General features: G+C 36.1%; 1 pseudogene; it reads right to left on the bottom strand.

Moving 5' to 3' along the window:
- The window catches only part of LOC103079289 (ATP-dependent RNA helicase DDX39A pseudogene), a 53,704-nt pseudogene extending 32,367 nt beyond the window's left edge, over window positions 1-21,337 (bottom strand).
- Window positions 21,338-22,137: the final 800 nt, after the last annotated feature.

The raw sequence follows: 22,137 nt of genomic DNA, 5'->3' as shown, positions 1-22,137 counted from the left end.
AGGAATTAATCATCCCATTCTCTGCACTCATAAGGACAATTACATGCTTCTTAAGACATATATTTCATCCTGTGTGGCAGCATAAATGTGTGTGTGCACATGTGTCTGTACACGGATTTGTGTTCTATTTGAAGATTTAGTTGTTCTGCCCAACTCTAGCAGAGGGCCTTGCACAGAGATACTCTCAGTAAATATTTTGGACAAAATAACGTTACTTAATGTTATATTCCTCTGAGTACTACCCTATCATGTGTTACATTTCCTTAAAACTTATGAATTAATTCTGTACTTTATTGCTGTATTCAGTTTGTATTTATCCTGGTTTCAACTTTCATCACTGTTGTTACATAAGCAAGGACTGTGCCCTCCCCGATCAACTCACAAAGGGTACTTGTGAAAAGAAGAAAGATTATGCTTTTATGATGATATAGCTGTACTAGAAATGTCAGTTGTATGCTCTACCCACAGACCTCCTAAGAAAAACTTCCTCTAGCTTGATGAAAAGGCAAGCTGAAGTGACAAAATGTTTTTTATCACATTAGCAAGAACACTTTTCCAAATTTGTAGACAAATGTGTGTATATATTAGAATTTGTTATTCTATTAACATATCTGTCTATTTCCCTTTTCTACCCAAGTTTTTATATACATATATAATATTTATTGAGCCAGATACAGGTGTTCTAATTGGTCCTTGGCCTTCTAGGATTTGTTGTCTTTGAGGGTGAAAAGATTGTATGTACTAAATAAGAAATTACAATTTCCTAAATTTTGGGATAAGGAAGTCCTGAATGTTGGTTCTGTGAGAGTGGTTAGGGAAGGCAAATAATCCACGCTACCGAGGTCAAGGAAAGCTTCCTGAAGAATGTGTTTAAGACATGATCCCTGAACATTCCCATATACTGATGAAAGTGAGAATGGTCCATTAGGGGAACAGAAAGAAGTTCAGTGTAAATAAGATTTAATTTGTAATGAGGGGCAATAGAAATAAATGAAGTAAGAAAATTAACCAGGGGTCAGTGAACAGTTTCAAGAAGATTAAAGCAAAGTTCAAGCGAATTAATACACTATTGTGTGTTTTGTTGTTGTTGTTGTTTGCTTTTATAAAAGCATTGTGTTTGTTAATATATTTTTTAAAAGTTTGCTTAGGTAAACTGTTTACATAATTCCTAAGACTTTTAGAGGATAACAGTTTCCTCCTTTGAAAATGTTATGGATACTTCAAGGAAGTAATATTTATCCCAACGAAATGATTATTTATACCATCTCTACTTTAATAAGTATAGATTGATCCATAATAACAATTATAAAAATAATTCATCATAATTCATAATAAATCCATAAAAACAATTGATTCATGATCATGTGTTCAATGATTTCCAAAACTGACTTTGTGAATTTAATTATGTGGCTAAGAACAGTGTCGCCATATGCTCTAATCTCCTCAAAAGGCAGCTACTATCACATAGAATTCTTGAATTCTTGAGTTGGAAAATGTAAGGGTTTTAATGTACTTTATCATACAGATAATTCAGTGGCTTCCTGACCCCATTCTCCTGCTCATGGCTTTCATCTGTGTATGTGAATTTGCCTTCCTCCTTTTCTTTTCTTTTTTTTCTTTTTTGTTTCTTTCATTTACTATCACTCTTGCTTTTGAGTTTCCTCTTCTTTTCTCCTCATTTTCACAACACTTAATAACCTTACTGGTTACATTAATATGCTATGAATAGGCAACACTCACTGAGCATCAACTATGTTCCAGGCACTTTACATATGTCATTTCATATAATTATTGCAAAATTCCTATTAAATAGTGTGACTAGAATTTACCAGATGAAGAAAACCATTTTAGGTACACTAAATGGTTTTCTTAAAATTCTCTCATCTAGTAAGTAGAGGAATCAGGAATAACATTCATGTTTGCATTATTCAAAATTTTCTTTTCTTCATCCTTTGATACACAGATCCCTAAAGCACTTTAAGATCAATGTCAACTGTTATTTCTGATACTATAGCTATCAAAGGAAAAACAAAACAAACAAAAAAATTTCTCACACAAGCTGGTATGGAAGGCTAGAGAGAAGGTAAGAGAGTGTCAAAATTCAGCACAGATCCATAAAACTTTCTACCCTGATCCCTGTCCCCAAACACCTAGCTTTCCAGGGAAATGTCCTGTTTGATACTTGGAAAACACAGCAGGAGATGTAACATTTGAGTGGAAAGCCTGCAGTAGGTTGTTAAGATCTGCAGACGAGGGAGTTTACCAGCAGAAGCTGACAGTGAGACATAGTTTTGAAAATACAGTTGATATAAATTTAGAAAAGAAAAATAAGGCATTATACTCTTTTTATGGCAGCCTAAAACCTCTATTAACTTAGGTAAGCTCCAGCATGTCTTATAGGACAAAACTTTGAACCTGAGTTCTTCATTATACTGGACTTGAATTCCAAAACTGAGTAGAGAGGTGATCGAAGGAAACACTGAACTGGCAGAAAACGATCTAAACAGAAATATTTATTTGGAAAGACCTTAGCCAGCTAACACCATGGCTATTAAGGCAGAAAAAGTGGCTGGCTTATCTCAGAAATGCAGCATGTTTTGTGTAGGCTGACATTGAAACAACACATTTATTTATCCAAGAGGCATTTCAGGAGCAGCCACTACCTGCCAGGCATTCTTCTAGGTGTTGTGGATATGCAGTGGAGAGAACGAATGTAACCCTCATGCAGCTTATATTCTAGAGGCAAAATCAGTTAGAAGTAAGTTAATACATAATATGTGGCATTGATAAGAATAGCAAAGTCAAACCAGGAGATCCAAAGTGAGAGACAATGCTACGTGACATGGTTGTAGGTGAAACCTTTACTAATATGGTGATATTTAAGGATAGACTAGGATTACATGGGGGAGTAAATTATGAGGATAAATGGCTGAATACCATTCTCGCCAGAGAACAAAGATGAAAACACCATAAAGTGAAAGTGTGATGTCCAAGAGCATCAGGAAATCTAGGGTGGCTGGAGGGAGAGAAGACGGAAAGAGGGAGAGGGATAGATGGGACCAAAGTAAGTAGGGGCATATCCACCACAGACAAGCGATAGTGCTGAAATTCCCCCAAAGAGTTTAGAAATCCACATTTCTCTTGCTGCCCAGTCTCAATTTTCCACCCCCCCAACCCCCCCAAATAACCCTTCAAACAGGATGTGTTTCCATCCTTTCCTCTTATCAGTAGATTTAAAGTGTAAAAATTAAGTCATAAGTATCATACATTTGTGAGTGTGTTACTATTTTTAATTTCAAACATGGGATTAATAAAAAAAGGTTTGGGGCATTTTATCACAAAACATCTGCTAGAATTCCTACAGATAAAGATTTTTAAGTACACAAGGTCAGCAAATTTAATCTCCTTCCATTATAGAGAAAGCAACTTAAGTCTAGATCCTCTAGAATTAATAATATATCAAGCCATACTTCAATAGTAGTTGATGCCCCCTGGAATAATGGGAAAATGCAGCCTATAGTAGCTTCCTTTTATGTTTATTTTACTAAATTTCAATATAGGATGGCGTTATTTCACAATATGATGTTTATTGTAATCAAAGCTTAACTTGAAAGAAAGCCTTCCAATGAGCGTCTTACTTCTATGCTCTTTTTGCTCATGGAAGTGGCTAAGCTGTATCGCATCTCAGCAATATACCCTCATTATCAGCAATATACCCTCATTATGTTTACTGCCTTCCTGATTAGATATCAGCAACCAGCACACTGATAGCAATGATAGCCTTGCTCTGACAGACACTGGGAAACCTGATCTAGCTCTTCCACAAACTCTCCCATTCATGCCCACGTATATGAGCCAAATCCTTTATATTAGTATGTGTATAATTAGCAAATGAAGAGAGTACAATTTATGCATTTAACAGTTATGCATTTTAAAATTTGTTATGACATTGAGTTCACTCCCAGTCACCATAACTTGAACAAAAATCAGAAAAACATATTTAATATATTCTCAAAACATGTATTTTATGTTTCATGGGAAGACACTTTCTGCTTAGCAATACAAATGGGTTGTTGTTTTTTAAATTTGGAAATTATCTGCCATAAATACAGCCAATTTTCTTCCAAAGAGGCAATACTAAGAACTAAACCATTTCTATTAAGTTCAATTCAAAAACTATTTATTGGATGTGTAATCTGTGCTACACAGTGTCCTAGGCCCTTGGGATGGAGCAGTGTGCAAAAGAGATAGAAATACTTGCTCTTTGGAGTTCGTTTTCCAGCAGGGCAACTGCCACTTCATAAGGGATGGCATGAATGTTCTAGAATGGTATATGGAAATGCAGAGTCCAGAGTGATTCAGAGTATTTGCTTTATAAAATGTTTCCAGTTAGATTTTCTCAGTTCTTCAACCTGCCAATACTGTCCCATTAACTTTTCACTCTCACCAACAAAGATGTTGCACCAGGTCAATCTGACCATGCACTAGAAATAGATGTAACAAGTACAATCTAATCTCCAGCTGTAGTTTAGAAAATCACTGAGAGAAGACAGCAGGTGTCATTAGGAAGTGTTACAACAGCTCCCAAACTTGGTGAATAAAACAGATATCTGACATACAGCCTTCACATTGTGTTTTGTGGGGGAGAAGGGTAGCCATAATCATCTAATTTAAAGTTGGGCTAATTTACTCTAGGCTAATTTGACTACAGCATTTCTCTTAATGCAGAACTTTACAATAATCATCCACAGCACAAGGTGTCAAACAGCCGAGAAACAGACATGTAGTGTAAGAAGTAGAAGAGTCTTCAGAGGGATTCGTGTTCAGTCTCGTAATTTGACAGATGAGGAACTGAGACCTAGAGATTTTAGACAATCATCTTGCAGTCCCAAACTGCTCACTAGCAAATCTTGGGTAAAATGTCCAAATCCTAATCTTTAGGTTTTGCTCTTTTCAGCAAATTATGCAGCTTTAACACAATCCATTAAAAAAATTGATCATAAAATAAAACTCATACTATTGTGAGATATATTTTATATGTAAATTTGTATAAATTATAATTCTAGAGTGCAACTCTCAGGCAGAAGATCATTTGGAATTCTGGAAGAATAACTTTGTGAGGAGTTTTTAGGTTTGCATTGGTCAGGATGTGTGTCTGACTGCCTGTAATAGACAGCACAAATAACAGTGACTTAATCAGGTGAGAGACTCATTTTTAAAAATTTTTTTAATACAGCAGGTTCTTAGTTACCTATTTTATACATATTAGTGTATATATGTCAATCCCAATCTCCAAATTCATCCCACCACCACCACCCTTGCCCCCCACTTTCTCCCTGGGTGTCCATATGTTTGTTCTCTACATCTGTGTCTCTATTTCTGCCTTGCAAACCAGTTCATCTGTACAATTTTTCTAGATTCTACATATATGTGTAAATATACGATATTTGTTTTTCTCTTTCTGACTTACTTCACTTTGTATGACAGTCTCTAGGTCCATCCACATCTCTACAAATGACCCAATTTCGCTCCTTTTTATGGCTGACTAATACTCCATTGTATATGTATACCACATCTTCTTTATCCATTCATCTGTCGATGGGCATTTAGGTGGCTTCCGTGACCTGGCTATTGTAAATGCTGCTTCAACGAACATTGGGGTGCATGTGTCTTTTAAAATTATGGTTTTCTCTGCATATATGCCCAGTAGTGGGATTTCTGGGTCATATGGTAATTCTATTTTTAGTTTTTTAAGGAACCTCCATACTGTTCTCCATAGTGGCTGTATCAATTTACATTCCCACCAACAGTGCAAGAGTGTTCCATTTTCTCCACACTATCTCCAGCATTTGTTGTTTGTAGATTTTCTAATGATGCCAGTTCTAACCGTTGTGAGGTGATACCTCATTGTAGTTTTGATTCGCATTTCTCTAATAATTAGTGATGTTTAGCAGCTTTTCATGTGTCTCTTGGCCATATGTATGTCTTCTTTGAAGAAATGTCTATTTAGGTCTTCTGCCCATTTTTTGATTGGGTTGTTTTTTAATATTGAGCTGCATGAGCTGTTTATATATTTTGGAGATTAATCCTTTGTCTGTTAATTTGTGTGCAAAAATTTTCTCCCATTCTGAGAGTTGTCTTTTTGTCTTATTAATAGTTTCCTTTGCTGTGCAAAAGCTTTTGTTTCATTAGATCCCATTTGTTTATTTTTGTTTTAATTTCCATTTCTCTAGGACGTGGGTGAAAAAGGATCTTGCTGTGATTTATGTCATAGAGTGTTCTGCCTATGTTTTCCTCTAAGAGTTTTATAGTGTCTGGCCTTACATTTAGGTCTTTAATCCATTTTGAGTTTATTTTTGTGTATGGTGTTAGGGAGTGTTCTAATTTCATTCTTTTACATGTAGCTGTCCAGTTTTCCCAGCACCACTTATTGAAGAGACTGTCTTTTCTCCATTGTATATCCTTGCATCCTTTGTCATAGATTAGTTGATCATAGTTGTGTGGGTTTACCTCTGGGCTTTCTATTGTGTTCCATTGATCTATATTTCTGTTTTTGTGCCAGTACCATATTGTCTTGATTACTGTAACTTTGTAGTATAGTTTGAAGTCAGGGAACCTGATTCCTCCAGCTCTGTTTTTTTCCCTCACCTCATGATTGTCTTGGTTGTATGGGATCTTTTGTGTCTCTATACAAATTTTAAGATTTTTTATTCTGGTTCTGTAAAAAATGCCATTGGTAATTTGATACGGATTGCATTGAATCTGTAGGTTGCTTTGTGTAGAATAGTCATTTTCACAATGTTGATTCTTCCAATCCAAGAACATGGTATATCTCTCCATCTGTTTGTGTCATCTTTGATTTCTTTCATCAGTGTCTTATAGTTTTCTGAGCACAGGTCTTTTATCTCCTTAGGTAGGTTTATTCCTAGTTATTTTATTCTTTTTGTTGCAATGGTGAATGGGAGTGTTTCCTTAATTTCTCTTTCTGACATTTCTTTCTTAGTGTATAGGAATGAAAGAGATTTCTGTGGATTAATTTAGAATTCTGCAACTTTACCAGATTCATTGATTAGCTCTAGTAGTTTTCTGATGACGTCTTTAGAATTATCTATGTATAGTATCATGTCATTTGTAAACAGTGACAGTTTTACTTCTTCTTTTCCAAGTTGGACTTCTTTTATTTCTTTTTCTTCTCTGATTACCATGGATAGGACTTCCAAAACTATGTTGAATAACAGTGGCGAGAGTGGACATCCTTGTCTTGTTCCTGATCTTAGAGCAAATGCTTTTAGTTTTTCACCACTGAGAATGATGTTTGCTGTGGGTTTGTCATATATGGCCTTTATTATGTTGTGGTAGGTTCCCTCTATGCCCACTGCTGGAGAGTTTTTATCATAAATGGGTGTTGAATTTTGTTAAAACTTTTTCTGCACCTATTGAGATGATCATATGGATTTTAGTCTTCAATTTGTTAATATGGTTTATCACATTGATTCATTTGTGTATATTGAAGAATCCTTGCATCCCTGAGATAAACCCCACTTGATTATGGTTTATGATCCTTTTAATGTCTTGTTGGATTCTGTTTGCTAATATTTTGTTGAGGATTTTTGCATCTATATTCATCAGTGATATTGGCCTGTAATTTTCTTTTTCTGCAGTATCTTTGTCTGGTTGTGGTATCAGGGTGATTGTGGCTTCATAGAATGAGTTTGGGAGTGTTCTTTCCTCTGCAAATTTTGGAAGAGTTTGAGAAGGTTAGGTGTTTGCTCTTCTTTAATTGTTTGATAGAATTCACCTGTGAAGCCATCTGGTCCTGGACTTTTGTTTGTTGGAAGAAATTTAATCACAGTTTCAATTTCATTACTTGTGATTCGTCTGTTCATATTTCTATTTCTTCCTGGTTCAGTCTTGGAAGATTATATCTTTCTAAGAATTTGTCCATTTCTTCCACATTGTTCATTTTATTGGCACAGAGTTACTTGTAGTAGTCTCTTATGATGCTTTGTATTTCTGCGGGGTCCATTGTAACTTCTCCTTTTTCATTTCTAATTTTATTGATTTGAGTTCTCTCCCTCTTTTTCTTGATGAGTCTGGCTAAAGGTTTATCAATTTTGTTTATCTTCTCTAAGAACCAGCTTTTAGTTTTATTGATCTTTGTTATTGTTTTCTTTGTTTCTATTGCAATTATTTCTGCTCTTATCTTTATGATTTCTTTCCTTCTAGTAATTTTGGGTTTTGTTTGTTCTTCTTTCTCTAGATCCTTTAGGTGCAAGTTTAGACTTTTTATTTGAGATTTTTCTTGTTTCTTGAGGTAGGATTGTATTGTTATAAATTCCCTCTTAGAACTGCCTTTGCTGCATCCCATAGGTTTTGGATTTTTGTGTTTCCATTGTCATTTGTCTCTAGGTACTTTTTGATTTCCTCCTTGATTTCTTCAGTGATCTCTTGGTTATTTAGTAAGTATTGTTTAGCCTCCATGTGTTTATGTTTTTTACATTTTTTCCCTGTAATTTATTTCTAATCTCCTAGCACTGTATTTGGAAAAGATGTTTGATATGACTTCAATTTTCTTAAATTTACCAAGGCTTGATTTGTGACCCAAGATGTGATCTATCCTGGAGAATGTTCTGTGTGCACTTGAGAAGAAAGTGTAACCTGCTTTTTTCAGATGGAATATCCTATAAATATCAATGAAAACTTTCCCGTCTATTGTGTCATTTAAAGTTTGTGTTTCCTTATTAATTTTCCTTCTGGATGATCTGTCCATTGGTGTAAGTGAGGTGTTAAAGTCCCCCACTATTATTTTGTTACCATCAATTTTCTCTTTTATAGCTGTTAGCATTTGCCTTATGTATTGAGGTGTTCCTATGTTGGGTGCATATATATTTATAATTGTTATATGTTCTTCTTGGATTGATCCCTTGATCATTATGTAGTGTCCTTCCTTGTCTCTTGTAATGTTCTTTATTTTAAAATCTATTCATTTTTATGATATGAATATCGCTACTCCATGTTTCTTTTGATTTCCATTTGCATGGAATATCTTTTTCCATCCCATCACTTTCAATCTGTATGTGTCCCTAGGTCTAAAGTGGATCTCTTGTAGACAGCATATATATGGGTCTTGTTTTTGTATCCATTCAGTAAGCCTGTGTCTTTTGGCTGGAGCATTTAATCCATTCACGTTTAAGGTAATTATTGATATGCATGTTCCTATTATCATTTTCTTAATTGTTTTGGATTTGTTTTTGTAGGTCTTTTCCTTCTCTTGTTTTTAGTGTGTAGAGAAGTTCCTTTAGCATTTGTTGTAAAGCTGGTTTGGTGGTGCTGAATTCTCTTAGCTTTTGCTAGTATGTAAAGCTTTTGATTTCTCTGTCAAATCTGAATGATATCCTTTATGGGTAGATTAATCTTGGTTGTACTTTCTTACTTTTCATCACTTTAAATATACTGTGCCACTCCCTTCTGGCTTCCCAGTTTCTGCTGAGAAATCAGCTGTGTTAACCTTATGGGAGTTCCCTTGTATGTTATTTGTCATTTTTCCCTTGTTGCTTTTAATAATTTTTCTTTGTATTTAACTTTTGTCAGTTTGATTACCATATGTCTTGGTGTGTTTCTCCTTGGGTTTATACTGCCTGGGACTCTCTGTGCTTCCTGGACTTGCGTGGCTATTTCCTTTCCCATGTTAGGGAAGTTTTCGACTATAATCTCTTCAAATATATTCTTGGGTCCTTTCTCTCTCTCTTCTCCTTCTTGGACCCTTATAGTGTGAATGTTGGTGTGTTTAATGTTGTCCCAGAAGTCTCTTAGGCTGTCTTCATTTCTTTTCATTCTTTTTTCTTTATTCTGTTCCATGACAGTGAATTCCACCATTCTGTCTTCCAGGACACTTATCTGTTCTTCTGCCTCAGTTATTCTGCTATTGATTCCTTCTAGTGTATTTTTCATTTCAGTTATTGTATTGTTCATCTCTGCTTTTTTTTTCTTTAATTCTTCTAGGTCTTTGTTAAACATGTCTTGCATCTTCTTGATCTTTGCCTCCATTCATTTTCTGAGGTCCTGGATCATCTTCAATATCATTATTCTGAATTCTTTTTCTGGAAGTGTGCATATCTCCACTTCATATAGCTGTTTTTCTGAGGTTTTATCTTGTTCCTTCATCTGGTACATAGTCTTCTGCCTTTTCATTTTGTCTGTCTTTCTCTGAATGTGTTTTTCATTCCACAGGCTGCAGGTTTGTTTTACTGCTTGCCTTTGCTGTCTCAAGGGACACTTATCCTCACATAACAAGGGAGTCTGGATAAAGGAAGTGTAGTGCCAATGTCATCAGTGATTGAGGTCCAATCTTTTGGCCCAGCCATTCTTAGCATGTGGCTTTGCCCTCATACTTATCACCTAATGGGTAAAAGTTAGTTGTTCCATTTCCAGCATTAAATACTCACTCTAGGCAAGATGAAGTGGAAAATAAAGGGCAAAATTGATCCAACCCTGTTTTTTGTTTTTTGTTTTTTTTTTCTGTATGCGGGCCTCTCACTGTTGTGGCCTCTCCCGTTGCAGAGCACAGCCTCTGGACGCTTAGGCTCAGCGGCCATGGCTCATGGGCCCAGCCACTCTGCGGCATGTGGGATCTTCCCGGACCGGGGCACAAACCTGTGTCCCCTGCATAGGCAGGCAGACTCTCAACCACTGTGCCACCAGGTAAGACTGATCCCACCCTGTTTTAAAGAGATTTAATGAGAGTTCCATCTGCCCCTTACATTCCACTGGTCAGTACTTGATCACATGATCATCTCCATCCACAAGGGTAGTTGGAAATAATTTCTTCACAGGCTGTTTTGCTGAGGGGTAAGTAAATATCTCCAGTGATATTCTGCTCTTAAGGAGAAGGATTTATATTTTTATACCCTACTGGATATATTTCAATGAGCTACATTTTTAATGACAGAATAATAAATAAATAAAACATATATTGCTGTCAGGTATGACAAAACGGGAAAAAAGGAAGAGGAGAATTGAGAAATAAAGCTGTGATTTAAAATAAACTCATAGTAATAGTTGGGGAATACCTCATTGAAAAGTGCTGTTTGTGTAGAGGTCTAAAGTATGTTAAGGAGTGACCTCAGCAAACATTTGGAGAGGACAATTCTGGGTTAAGACAGCAAGAGCTGCAGTGGACCATGCTTGAGGATTTTAGAAGACCAAGGGAAGAATAGAAAATTAAGTAGTTTCCTTAAACAAAACATAATTTTCTCTATCGTAATTTGATATCTTTATTTCTTAAAAATATAATTTTAATTTATATATATTATAAAATACGTGTTATAAAACATATTTTTCAGCTGGAGAAAAGGAATGATGGACAAAATTTTAAACATGTAACATTTTGTTTCCTTTAGTGGAAATTTTTTTTTTTTTTTTTTTTTTGGAAGTGTGCATATCTCCACTTCATATAGCTGTTTTTCTGAGGTTTTATCTTGTTCCTTCATCTGGTACATAGTCTTCTGCCTTTTCATTTTGTCTGTCTTTCTCTGAATGTGTTTTTCATTCCACAGGCTGCAGGTTTGTTTTACTGCTTGCCTTTGCTGTCTCAAGGGACACTTATCCTCACATAACAAGGGAGTCTGGATAAAGGAAGTGTAGTGCCAATGTCATCAGTGATTGAGGTCCAATCTTTTGGCCCAGCCATTCTTAGCATGTGGCTTTGCCCTCATACTTATCACCTAATGGGTAAAAGTTAGTTGTTCCATTTCCAGCATTAAATACTCACTCTAGGCAAGATGAAGTGGAAAATAAAGGGCAAAATTGATCCAACCCTGTTTTTTGTTTTTTGTTTTTTTTTTCTGTATGCGGGCCTCTCACTGTTGTGGCCTCTCCCGTTGCAGAGCACAGCCTCTGGACGCTTAGGCTCAGCGGCCATGGCTCATGGGCCCAGCCACTCTGCGGCATGTGGGATCTTCCCGGACCGGGGCACAAACCTGTGTCCCCTGCATAGGCAGGCAGACTCTCAACCACTGTGCCACCAGGTAAGACTGATCCCACCCTGTTTTAAAGAGATTTAATGAGAGTTCCATCTGCCCCTTACATTCCACTGGTCAGTACTTGATCACATGATCATCTCCATCCACAAGGGTAGTTGGAAATAATTTCTTCACAGGCTGTTTTGCTGAGGGGTAAGTAAATATCTCCAGTGATATTCTGCTCTTAAGGAGAAGGATTTATATTTTTATACCCTACTGGATATATTTCAATGAGCTACATTTTTAATGACAGAATAATAAATAAATAAAACATATATTGCTGTCAGGTATGACAAAACGGGAAAAAAGGAAGAGGAGAATTGAGAAATAAAGCTGTGATTTAAAATAAACTCATAGTAATAGTTGGGGAATACCTCATTGAAAAGTGCTGTTTGTGTAGAGGTCTAAAGTATGTTAAGGAGTGACCTCAGCAAACATTTGGAGAGGACAATTCTGGGTTAAGACAGCAAGAGCTGCAGTGGACCATGCTTGAGGATTTTAGAAGACCAAGGGAAGAATAGAAAATTAAGTAGTTTCCTTAAACAAAACATAATTTTCTCTATCGTAATTTGATATCTTTATTTCTTAAAAATATAATTTTAATTTATATATATTATAAAATACGTGTTATAAAACATATTTTTCAGCTGGAGAAAAGGAATGATGGACAAAATTTTAAACATGTAACATTTTGTTTCCTTTAGTGGAAATTTTTTTTTTTTTTTTTTTTTTTGCGGTACGTGGGCCTCTCACTGCTGTGGCCTCTCCCATTGCGGAGCACAGGCGCTCCGGATGCGCAGGCTCAGCGGCCATGGCTCACGGGCCCAGCCGCTCCGCGGCATGTGGGATCCTCCCGGACCGGGGCACGAACCCGCGTCCCCTGCATCGGCAGGTGGACTCTCAACCACTGCGCCACCAGGGAAGCCCTTTAGTGGAAATTTTAATAATAAATTTATGGCATAAACAATTTTGATAGTATAATGATTACAAAACATTGCTAAGAAATGTACAATTGGTACAAATTAAATAATTAATATTAAGATCATTTTTGTCTTTTGACTAACATGGAAAATAATATTTATGAGGTCATGGAGAGAGAAATTTTAATTCAGGTAAATGTAATCATGTAAACCTTATCAGTTCTGGTAGTCTGAAGACTACAAGAAAGTAAACATTTGTGATAATGAAAAGCATTTGCTTGAAGTTCAAGCCCAGTGGCCTAGGATAAGATAATTGTGATTGATGAGCAGGTGATAGAAATAACTGAAATGTTCTAGTTAATCCTAGAGCTGATCATGAGGGGCCTAGAATGTGGGTCACAATTCACTTGTGAATGAAGGAAAAGCTTTTGGGTTTGGGAAACACACAGACTCGCACAGGTCATACAGATACAAGCATTCTATCAGGATCCCAGTCAAGATCAGTCAACAATCTGACTGTACAAAGGGCAGAAATCATAAGGCTAGAATTAAAGTAAAAAGAAGCCAGATATCAGTCAGAAGATAGTCATCTTACAGATTAAGGCAGACAGAGACCAACATTTGAAGCATATTTACACAAAGTGTATTTAAAACCAAGTCAGACCTTTCCAACCAGTGATTGGCAGCAGCAGTAGAGCTAGAGCCATGCTTGTCACAAGCTTGCATCAGTCTGATCTGGAATCACTTGTAGAAGCAGGAAGGGACCAGCTTGAATGCAGAATCTCAGTCACAGCTGCATGAGTAGCCACAGTATCCTGGGCTAATTAACCAAAACATCAGTAGAGGCTTCTGTTAGAACTAAACAGGGAACAACCCTCCAATCATATCGGGCATGAAGGCATGCTACAACCTGAGAGGAGTTTTCCTTTTGTTGATGAAAAATTAATCAGTTGATCTAAGAAAGAAATAGAAAATTTTATTTAAGCCAAATGTGAGGATTATGACCCAGGAACAGCATCTCAGAAAGCTCTGAGAACTGTTCTACCGATTAGAATTCGAGACACAGTTGTTTTTTGAGACAGAGGGCTGTACGTTAAATGATGTATAATTGACAGTTTACACAACGTAGATCTAAGTGCCATGTGACCCCTTATGAAGAAGAAATGTTACCTTTAAAGAACTGTCTTGTAGGTGCTAGAATTTTGTTCCTTATGGTTGAGCAGGTATTTCTGTCGACGGGGAAGGTTTGGTCAATGCATAATGCAGATACACAATGCATAGTGAGGGGAGAGAGGAGGCCACAGGGCAGAGAAAATTTTATGTTTAAATTTCTTTTGTCTTGCTATAAAATATGAATTTTATTTCACACTTTGCTGACAAGTAGTCTCATTTTCAGGAAGGGAGTTCTGGAGGCGTTGTTGTGGTTTACCAAGGGATCCGTACTTGCTGCAGAATTCTCATCCAAGGAGGTACATTTCTGGGATGCCAATGGATGCTGATACTTGATGGATAGCTTCCCTCCTCCTCCCCCGGGGGATGAAGGAGATTTAGTTATGACTTTCAGTACAGGCATTTGGGAACAGAATGCCAAAAACAAACAAACAAACAAAAACCAACAAGATTTCAGATTACTTGGATAATGGGACAGACCAAGTATAAAAGTGATTGAACAATTAAAATTGAACCAAACACAGAAGAATTCTGAGTTCTTAGAATCTAAAAGATGTCTTTTTTTGGCACTGCCTCTGGCTTCTGTCCTTTTCCAGCCCTCTGGTGTACATGGGTAGCTATCCTGCTGGGTGTACCAGAGAGGTGTCTGGAGACAAAGTCCTTTCAACTTCCACCAGTGACTCTCAATGTGCCCACAGAGGTACACATGTCACAGGCCTGAAGCTAGGAGATTTTGTGAATACCTTGGAAGATATCACATTTACCTGAACCATAACTACCTAACTACTGGAATTTCAGCTTTAATGAAAGAAATAAAATATTTTTTTCCAGTTAAAAATTCTTCAAAAAGTTAGATAATCGAAAAACTTTCCAGATGACAATTTAGAGAGTAAGGGTTACAATCTCTACCTTGCCTATTAAAGTGGAAATTACTATCTATTTTTTGAAGCAGTTCTATCTCAAAGAAGTCATTTGTAGTTATGAGTAGGACTGGTGCCTGGGTAAAAAATTTTTGTGCTGAAAAAGGAGTAAGCAGTCCCCAAACATTATCTCTACTATTCATACTAGTTCTTAGGAATAGGGATTTACAGCAGGATACGTAGCAAAAAACACAAATTCTTCTGGCAATTAAAAGCCTTAAACATGATTAACTCATTGAGGATGTACAAAAACTTTGAAATTGTGAATAAGAATAAGAGAGATAAAGTTTATATACTTTACTAAAAATGTGCATGTTCATGTATTTCAAACTTGCCTCTTTTTAAAGAAGGTCCATGAATTCTAATAGTTGTATACATCACTCTCCCAAACTTCAGCAGAGCTGAATAACACCATTAATATGTATATATACACACACATACATATAAATACGTGGTCATGGACAGTTAGAGGTTATCTATGACTTTTAGATTGTAGTAATTGTCATAAAGCTGTATCATGTATTGCAAATAAATACCAGCAGGAACTAGAGTGTAAATGGTATTTTTCAGACTATCATTTCCCAACATTATAGGATTATAACGTAATCCTATAATGATTATAAAAGTAGTAAAGAGCAAAAAGTAGTTTATTTTTATTCTTGCCCAAGAGCTATAGCCATGCAACTTGCACCAAAGCTTTTAGTTCAAAGACCTGGAGCTTTGAGTATGGTCCATTTTCCACTACATCCCCACATGGCCTTCTGGGCTTCAAGTGAAGGGGGTGATGGTACCCTTCTCCTTACAAATCCCAGTGCTGCGGCAACCAGGCCCTCCCAAAGGGTCTGCATGCTGGGGCTGCTGTCAGGTCTGTCCACCACAGGGGGCACTGTGGCCCTTTCCCCTCCAGGTTGTCCCTGGTTGAGATCTATGATGGAAACTAACTTGCTTCTGCATTTACTTTGTCAGCTATGCTTCACATAAGAATCCCAGTTTTGATTTCATTTTTGTTTTTGTTTTGTTTTATTTGTTGCTAATTTCTCTCAATAAGATTTCAGCACCTTCCTGAAGGGAGCAAATTCAGAAGCTTATCCGGGTTTTTTCTCAATAGCCCTCAATATTCCCATTTCCATCCCATGTACCCTCACCTGGTACGTCCTTTTCCCCACCCAGCTGTATACCCTGTCCTATCCTTTAGGGCAAGCGTCTTTGCCCATTGCTTTATTACATTTACAGAAGCATAAAATGCAGAGATTACTTTGAATTGTCCATGACCACACCTTTATATGTATATCTATATACATATATCTACAGACTAATGGTATTATTTAAGGTCTTCTCAAGGAGACCAAAAAGCCCCCCTTTTGTGAAAAGGTATGAACTTCCAGTTGGAAGATAGCATGTACTGGGAATGTAAACTATTCCATGCTGACCCTGGTAATACCACACATCTGAAAGTGGCTAAGAGAGTAAACCCTAAGAGCTCTCACCACAAGGAAAGGAACACATTTTTCCTTTTTTTAAAATCTATATGAGATGATGGATGCTAACAAAACTTACTGTGGTGATCATTTTGCAATTTACATAAGTCATTATGTTGTACACCTTAAATTTATATGGTGTTGTATGTCAATTGTATCTCAACAAAACTGAAATAAAGTCCCCGTTTTTCCCAACAGCTGAGGATTTTATTCTGGGTGTTGGCCTCTACAAAACCCCAAATTGCCTAAAATGACCAGAAGGGGCCAAGTGAGGGCCCCTGAAATCCAGTCTTGGCCCTACCAGCCCTGCTCTGGGCCCACTGGCTTACTTTAATGGGACACTTTTACTATTTTTCTCAAAGTCACTATGTGGATTGGTTGGGTTATGGTAGGCCCTGGTTGATATCCAGAGGCCATTGATTGTAAAGTCTCAGAAACCACTTCTCCCGTGTTGTATTTTAAAATGACTCTGGGTAGATCAGATAAACCCACAGACAGATTTGTATTTTGGGGCTGTCAAACACAGGTTCGAGTCCAAGGATTATGAATGTCAAGAGAGGTTTGAAATGTGCCTCCCTGTCTTTTTGAAATAAGTCTATGACGGAGCCTCTGCTCTGTGGCATTTGGCACTTACTTAAGAATAAGGACTCTATGCTCGGATATTATAGATACTTTCCTAGCTAGTCTCTATATTTTACCAGAGGCTCTTAATTTTAGAGCAGATGGTAACCGTTTGGAAAAACTATGGAGTGATTATTTTACCAGCGCCATAAATGACCACCTAAACTGAAATTTAACCTTTTTTCTAATAGTTTCTCTTACTGTTCAATTTGAATATTGAGCAAGTGTTACTCATCCAGATTGCATACACTTGAGTTGAAGTCATATTAGACAAACTGAGTGGCAGTTGGATCATCATCATCAAATGGTCTATTTCTTGGAATAACATGGATATCTAACTGAAAACTTTATTAATGCTCTTATTTAAATTTTGTAGTTACAATAGCCTAACCCCAAAACCAGAAACCAAAACAAGAAAAACTTTTATTAAGTATGCAGTACATGGCAAGATAACCACCAGCAGGGTCAAGGCACTGACAAAAATAGAATGCTTGTAATTATACTTCTAGTACAAATTTGCACAATGTGTCAAATTTTGGTTGTGCTATTCTCAGAAAATTGCAAGACTTCTTGCACTTGAATATGATAATAGATGTACCACTAAAACACTTAGGTTCTAAGAATTTATGTTTAACACAAAGGAATATGTAGCATGGATCAGCTGGATTTTTTTAAACCAAATTAAATACATGATGGAGGCAGCACATTTTATAGAATATGATAAATAATCTTGCTTTTGGTGCTAAAGCACCAATCAACTTCCACAAAGAATCAGTGTTCTATGAATTCTCTTGAGAGTTTCCTTGAAAATGTGTAATATTATAAAAAACAGTTTTAAAGAATCATAATACATTTAGATCTCACTATAATATAAAAAAGTGTGTCACATACTATAGAAAACAATAAAAAGGATTCTATTGATACAAGCTTATAATGTAATTGCCTAATGGGCCCTTGAACATAGTACTATGAGAGTAGCATAAGCTACTTTATGTGAAATACACATATTTAAAAATTTTTATGTTTTATTTACACAGTATTTCTATGAAAGTTTGTGTTGTTTTTAAATTTTGTGAAACCTTGAAAGAAATGACAGTGTTTTTGATAGCTGCTCTCAATTGTCCCTAAATCGTGGGATTGATTAAAGCAAGTGAAGTGAACACCATTGAAATGAAGTGAATGAAATGAAATGAATCAACTTTCCTCAAATAGAGCAGTTGTTCCATTCAAGGCCATTTTTACTAAACTCTGAAAATAGTTGCGTCTGACGACAGGGTTTAAGTTTCTTTAGTTGCTATCAGGAAGTGTGGGCCAATATGTATGAAATAAGGAGGTAGATATTTCAGAATTTCTTTTTCCTTCACTCTTGATTAGCCATCTAGTATAGGCCTGAGAGAGTCTGAAGAACTTAGCTGGACCCAGCAGAAGATAATCTATGCCTTCATTCCTTCTTTTGATTAACACTCATACTATTCTTTGGAAAGATCTGTTGTCACATTTCTCATATTCACTTTTTTTATACACCTAGTCTCTGATTAAAGATGCTGTAATATATCTAAGGATTTAAAATAAAACATTATTTTAAATACTAGTCCACAAGGTGCAGTCATCCATATTTTTAGTGAAATATTATAACTGTCAAGAGAAATTCAAGGACGTTGCTTGCCACTTCTCTCTTCCAAAATACAGAGCGCTGACATATTATACAAAGACATACTAGACAGACTCATCGATGATAGGGTGGTGTCAGCAGTAGCCGTTGTAATTCTGAAAGAAAGTATTAAAATTAAATGTGCTTAGGAAAATTATCTCTCATTTGTGCTCTTCCTATTTTATTGTGATGAGATTCAGCCAGGAATTTGCCTCTGGCTTGTAAGGACAAATAAGAACAGGAAAGGAGACCAAAAGTGTCTGACTCAAATATAATCTCTTTATTTGAAATAATCAAAATGAGCTTATGCCTGAGTCCAGCCCAACAGGATGAGAGAACCTATGTGAATTTGGAGCCAAAATATATAATATATACACAGATGAAGAATTTTTAAAAGAGTGGATACATGTATATGTATAACAGATTCACCTTGCTGTACACGTGAAACTAACACAACATTGTAAATCAATTATACTCCAATAAAAATTTTTTAAAAAGATGCTTCAAAATTGATTCATTTGTTGTAACAAATACACAACAGCAGAAAATGAGTGAGGGGTATACAGGAACTCTGTACTACCTTCACAACTTCCGTAAATCTAAAAGTCTTCTATATTTTAAAAGTTGCTTGGAAAAGAAATTTGGTCAACCAAGCTAAAAGAAATACTGAATTATCTATTCTCTCTATAGAAAATGTTATAAATTACATTTTATAAACATATTCTTACATAGCTCAAAAATGAAATGGAAAAATATAATGTGAAGTGTGTCAGGCAAATAATTAAACTATTATGTAATGTTTCTAGATTTTGTGATGTTTATGGTATTTATCAGTTTTTAAAAAATTTAATTTCTTGTGAGTTTTTTCTTTCATTCTAAATATTTACTTTTGTGTCTAAAAATATATATATATATATATATATATATATATATATATATAATGAATTTGTGAAAATATCTTCTGTGTAAATGCATAGCTCCATAGTGCCTTTCTTTGTGGACGTAGGGAATTAGGACACTGCAGTGTCAGCAGTAACTGACTATTTGAGTTACTTAGAATTCTAATTTCAAAACTGTTGTGAATTTGGTCACTGCTTTTTTTTTTTTTTTTGGCATGTGGGATCTTCCCGGACCGGGGCACAAACCCCGTGTCCCCTGCATCGGCAGGCGGACTCTCAACCACTGCGCCACCAGGGAAGCCCACTGCTTTTATTTTTAATATACTAAAATTTTATGTCCTAGAGGCATACCATCATTGCATACATTCTAGTGAGTAGAAAATTGATAGACATCTTTGATTGCTACCTAAGAATCATGATGAATAAATACATTTGAAAGTAAATAAATCATTGCCAAGGTTGAACACAAAACTAAAATGTATTTTATTATAATTTGGATAAAACCTTTCCATTATCGTATGAAGCATTTCTTTAGATTTATGTAGACATTGACGAATCCATTTCCTTTATGGAGTCAATTTGGAATTTTTTTCAGAATGTACTATTTAAATTAAGACTGTCAGGAAATGTTGTCATAGTTACTTGCATTGCGTTAGCATAAAATGAAAGAATTTTTGAAAATTTCCCTTCTTATTGCTATTATCACTGCATGATGTGGAAGGCAATTATATGCTTTGGGGTTAATAAGCATTTTACCACATCTATATTGAGCTCGTTTATAACCCACTTGTAATGGAACTCAGTATTCATCTTATCCCTATGAGTAACAGGATAGGAAAAGAGTGCTACAGAAATCGAGAGGATGATTTGAATTTGGCCTTTTCTTACAAGACAGGTATACACTGCTCATTATTTCCCTTCTCTGTTGTCCTTCATTATCTTTGTTCTACTTAGTATTTTCTGTTTCTCTATCTCTAATAAATAATGACAGGCATCCCAGAGCGTTGAATTTAAATGATTCCGAACCAATCCAAAGAATGCTGTCCCTTGAATTATCCCTAAGTCTTTAATCAGTGTCTTGCTAATTTTCAACCTTAAGAATAGATAATACTTGTAAGATTCCTTTACTGCATAAAGCAAATAGCCATGGCTATTTTATGGCTAATACCTAAAAATAAAGATGATGACTGGTAGATTCTGTTTGGATGAGCTTCAGGATAAATTCTCGTCATTTGTGTATTTTGAATACTTTCTCTGGAATCATTGAATTTTCACACTTGTTTACCACTTATTTATCCATATTCTAAAATGGAGAGTTGTAATGAAAATATTGCGCTTTATGCAAATTAAAAATATGATACTTCCCACAAGAGATCAATATTATAGATTTTGCCTGACCTCTCTTTTGCAAACACTTTTAATCTCGCTCTTCTGTGTTGGCCTAACCAGATGGAGTAGTTCTCAGAGGTGGGGACTCGTGCGCAAGCTTCCTTTTCCTCATTCATAGCGCCTGGGAGAACTAGTCCCTTACAATCGGAATTGCCATCAGACAATTCTGATGAAATGTCCTCTGGTGCAGCGTGCCGTGTTCTCCCCTTTTCCTCTTCCGCAAGAATAGTGTTCGTACATCTTTGTGGTATCAGTTGTTGTAGAGACATGGAGGACCTCACCCACTGGCAGAACAATAACATGATGTTCACTCACATGGCAGTCTGGAAAGAATTCCCACATACGTCGACACACTGTACCCATTTTACCCCGCGAGCATAGAGAACAAGTGTTTGCATTATCTCCACTTTCCATGCAGGGGAAACAAAGAATTAGAGGCAGGTAGTGATCTACCTGGGAACATACAGTTCGTAGGTATCTGACCCCAAGGTGATAAAAGACAAAGCCCAGAGGCTTTTTCTGTAAATACATTACGATTCTTCCTCTTTAGTCCCCACACCCAAGCCTAGGAAAAAAAAACAACTTGTTCTCAGGATCCAGACAGGAATGAAAAATGTCAGGTCTGATTTTTTTTCTTTGTGTGTTTTTTGTTTTTCCTGATTTTAGTGTTTTTTTCCCATTTAAAAAGTATTATACTTTTATCAATTATTTTTCTGGGTGAATATTAAGATGCAAAATGTATATTCATTCTAGTTTTCTAATTTTCTATGTTTCAAGCCTTAATATGACCCTTATTTATTCTAGAAAAAAAAACTTTGGTATTTTAGTTAAAATATTTTTTCACTTTCAGGCAAAAATCTCTTTGCTGACTTCACTAATATAGGAAAAAGCCAGATTACCCCCAGAACAGTAGATGTTCAGAAGTCTGACAGGCAATTTCCTGGAACAGCCCAGCTCTGAGAGGGTGAGCACACATGATATGCCAGAGGAAAACAACTGAATGGTGACAGAGAACAACTAAACATAGCATTGGAGTAAGTGGCTGAATTAGTTTCAGTCGACGGAAATT

Source organism: Lipotes vexillifer, unplaced genomic scaffold, assembly GCF_000442215.2.
Source record: "Lipotes vexillifer unplaced genomic scaffold, Lipotes_vexillifer_v1.1 scaffold582, whole genome shotgun sequence".
NCBI classification, from domain to species: domain Eukaryota; kingdom Metazoa; phylum Chordata; class Mammalia; order Artiodactyla; family Lipotidae; genus Lipotes; species Lipotes vexillifer.
Note: the sequence above shows the minus strand (reverse complement) of the source record. Positions and strands in the feature narration are given on the sequence as shown.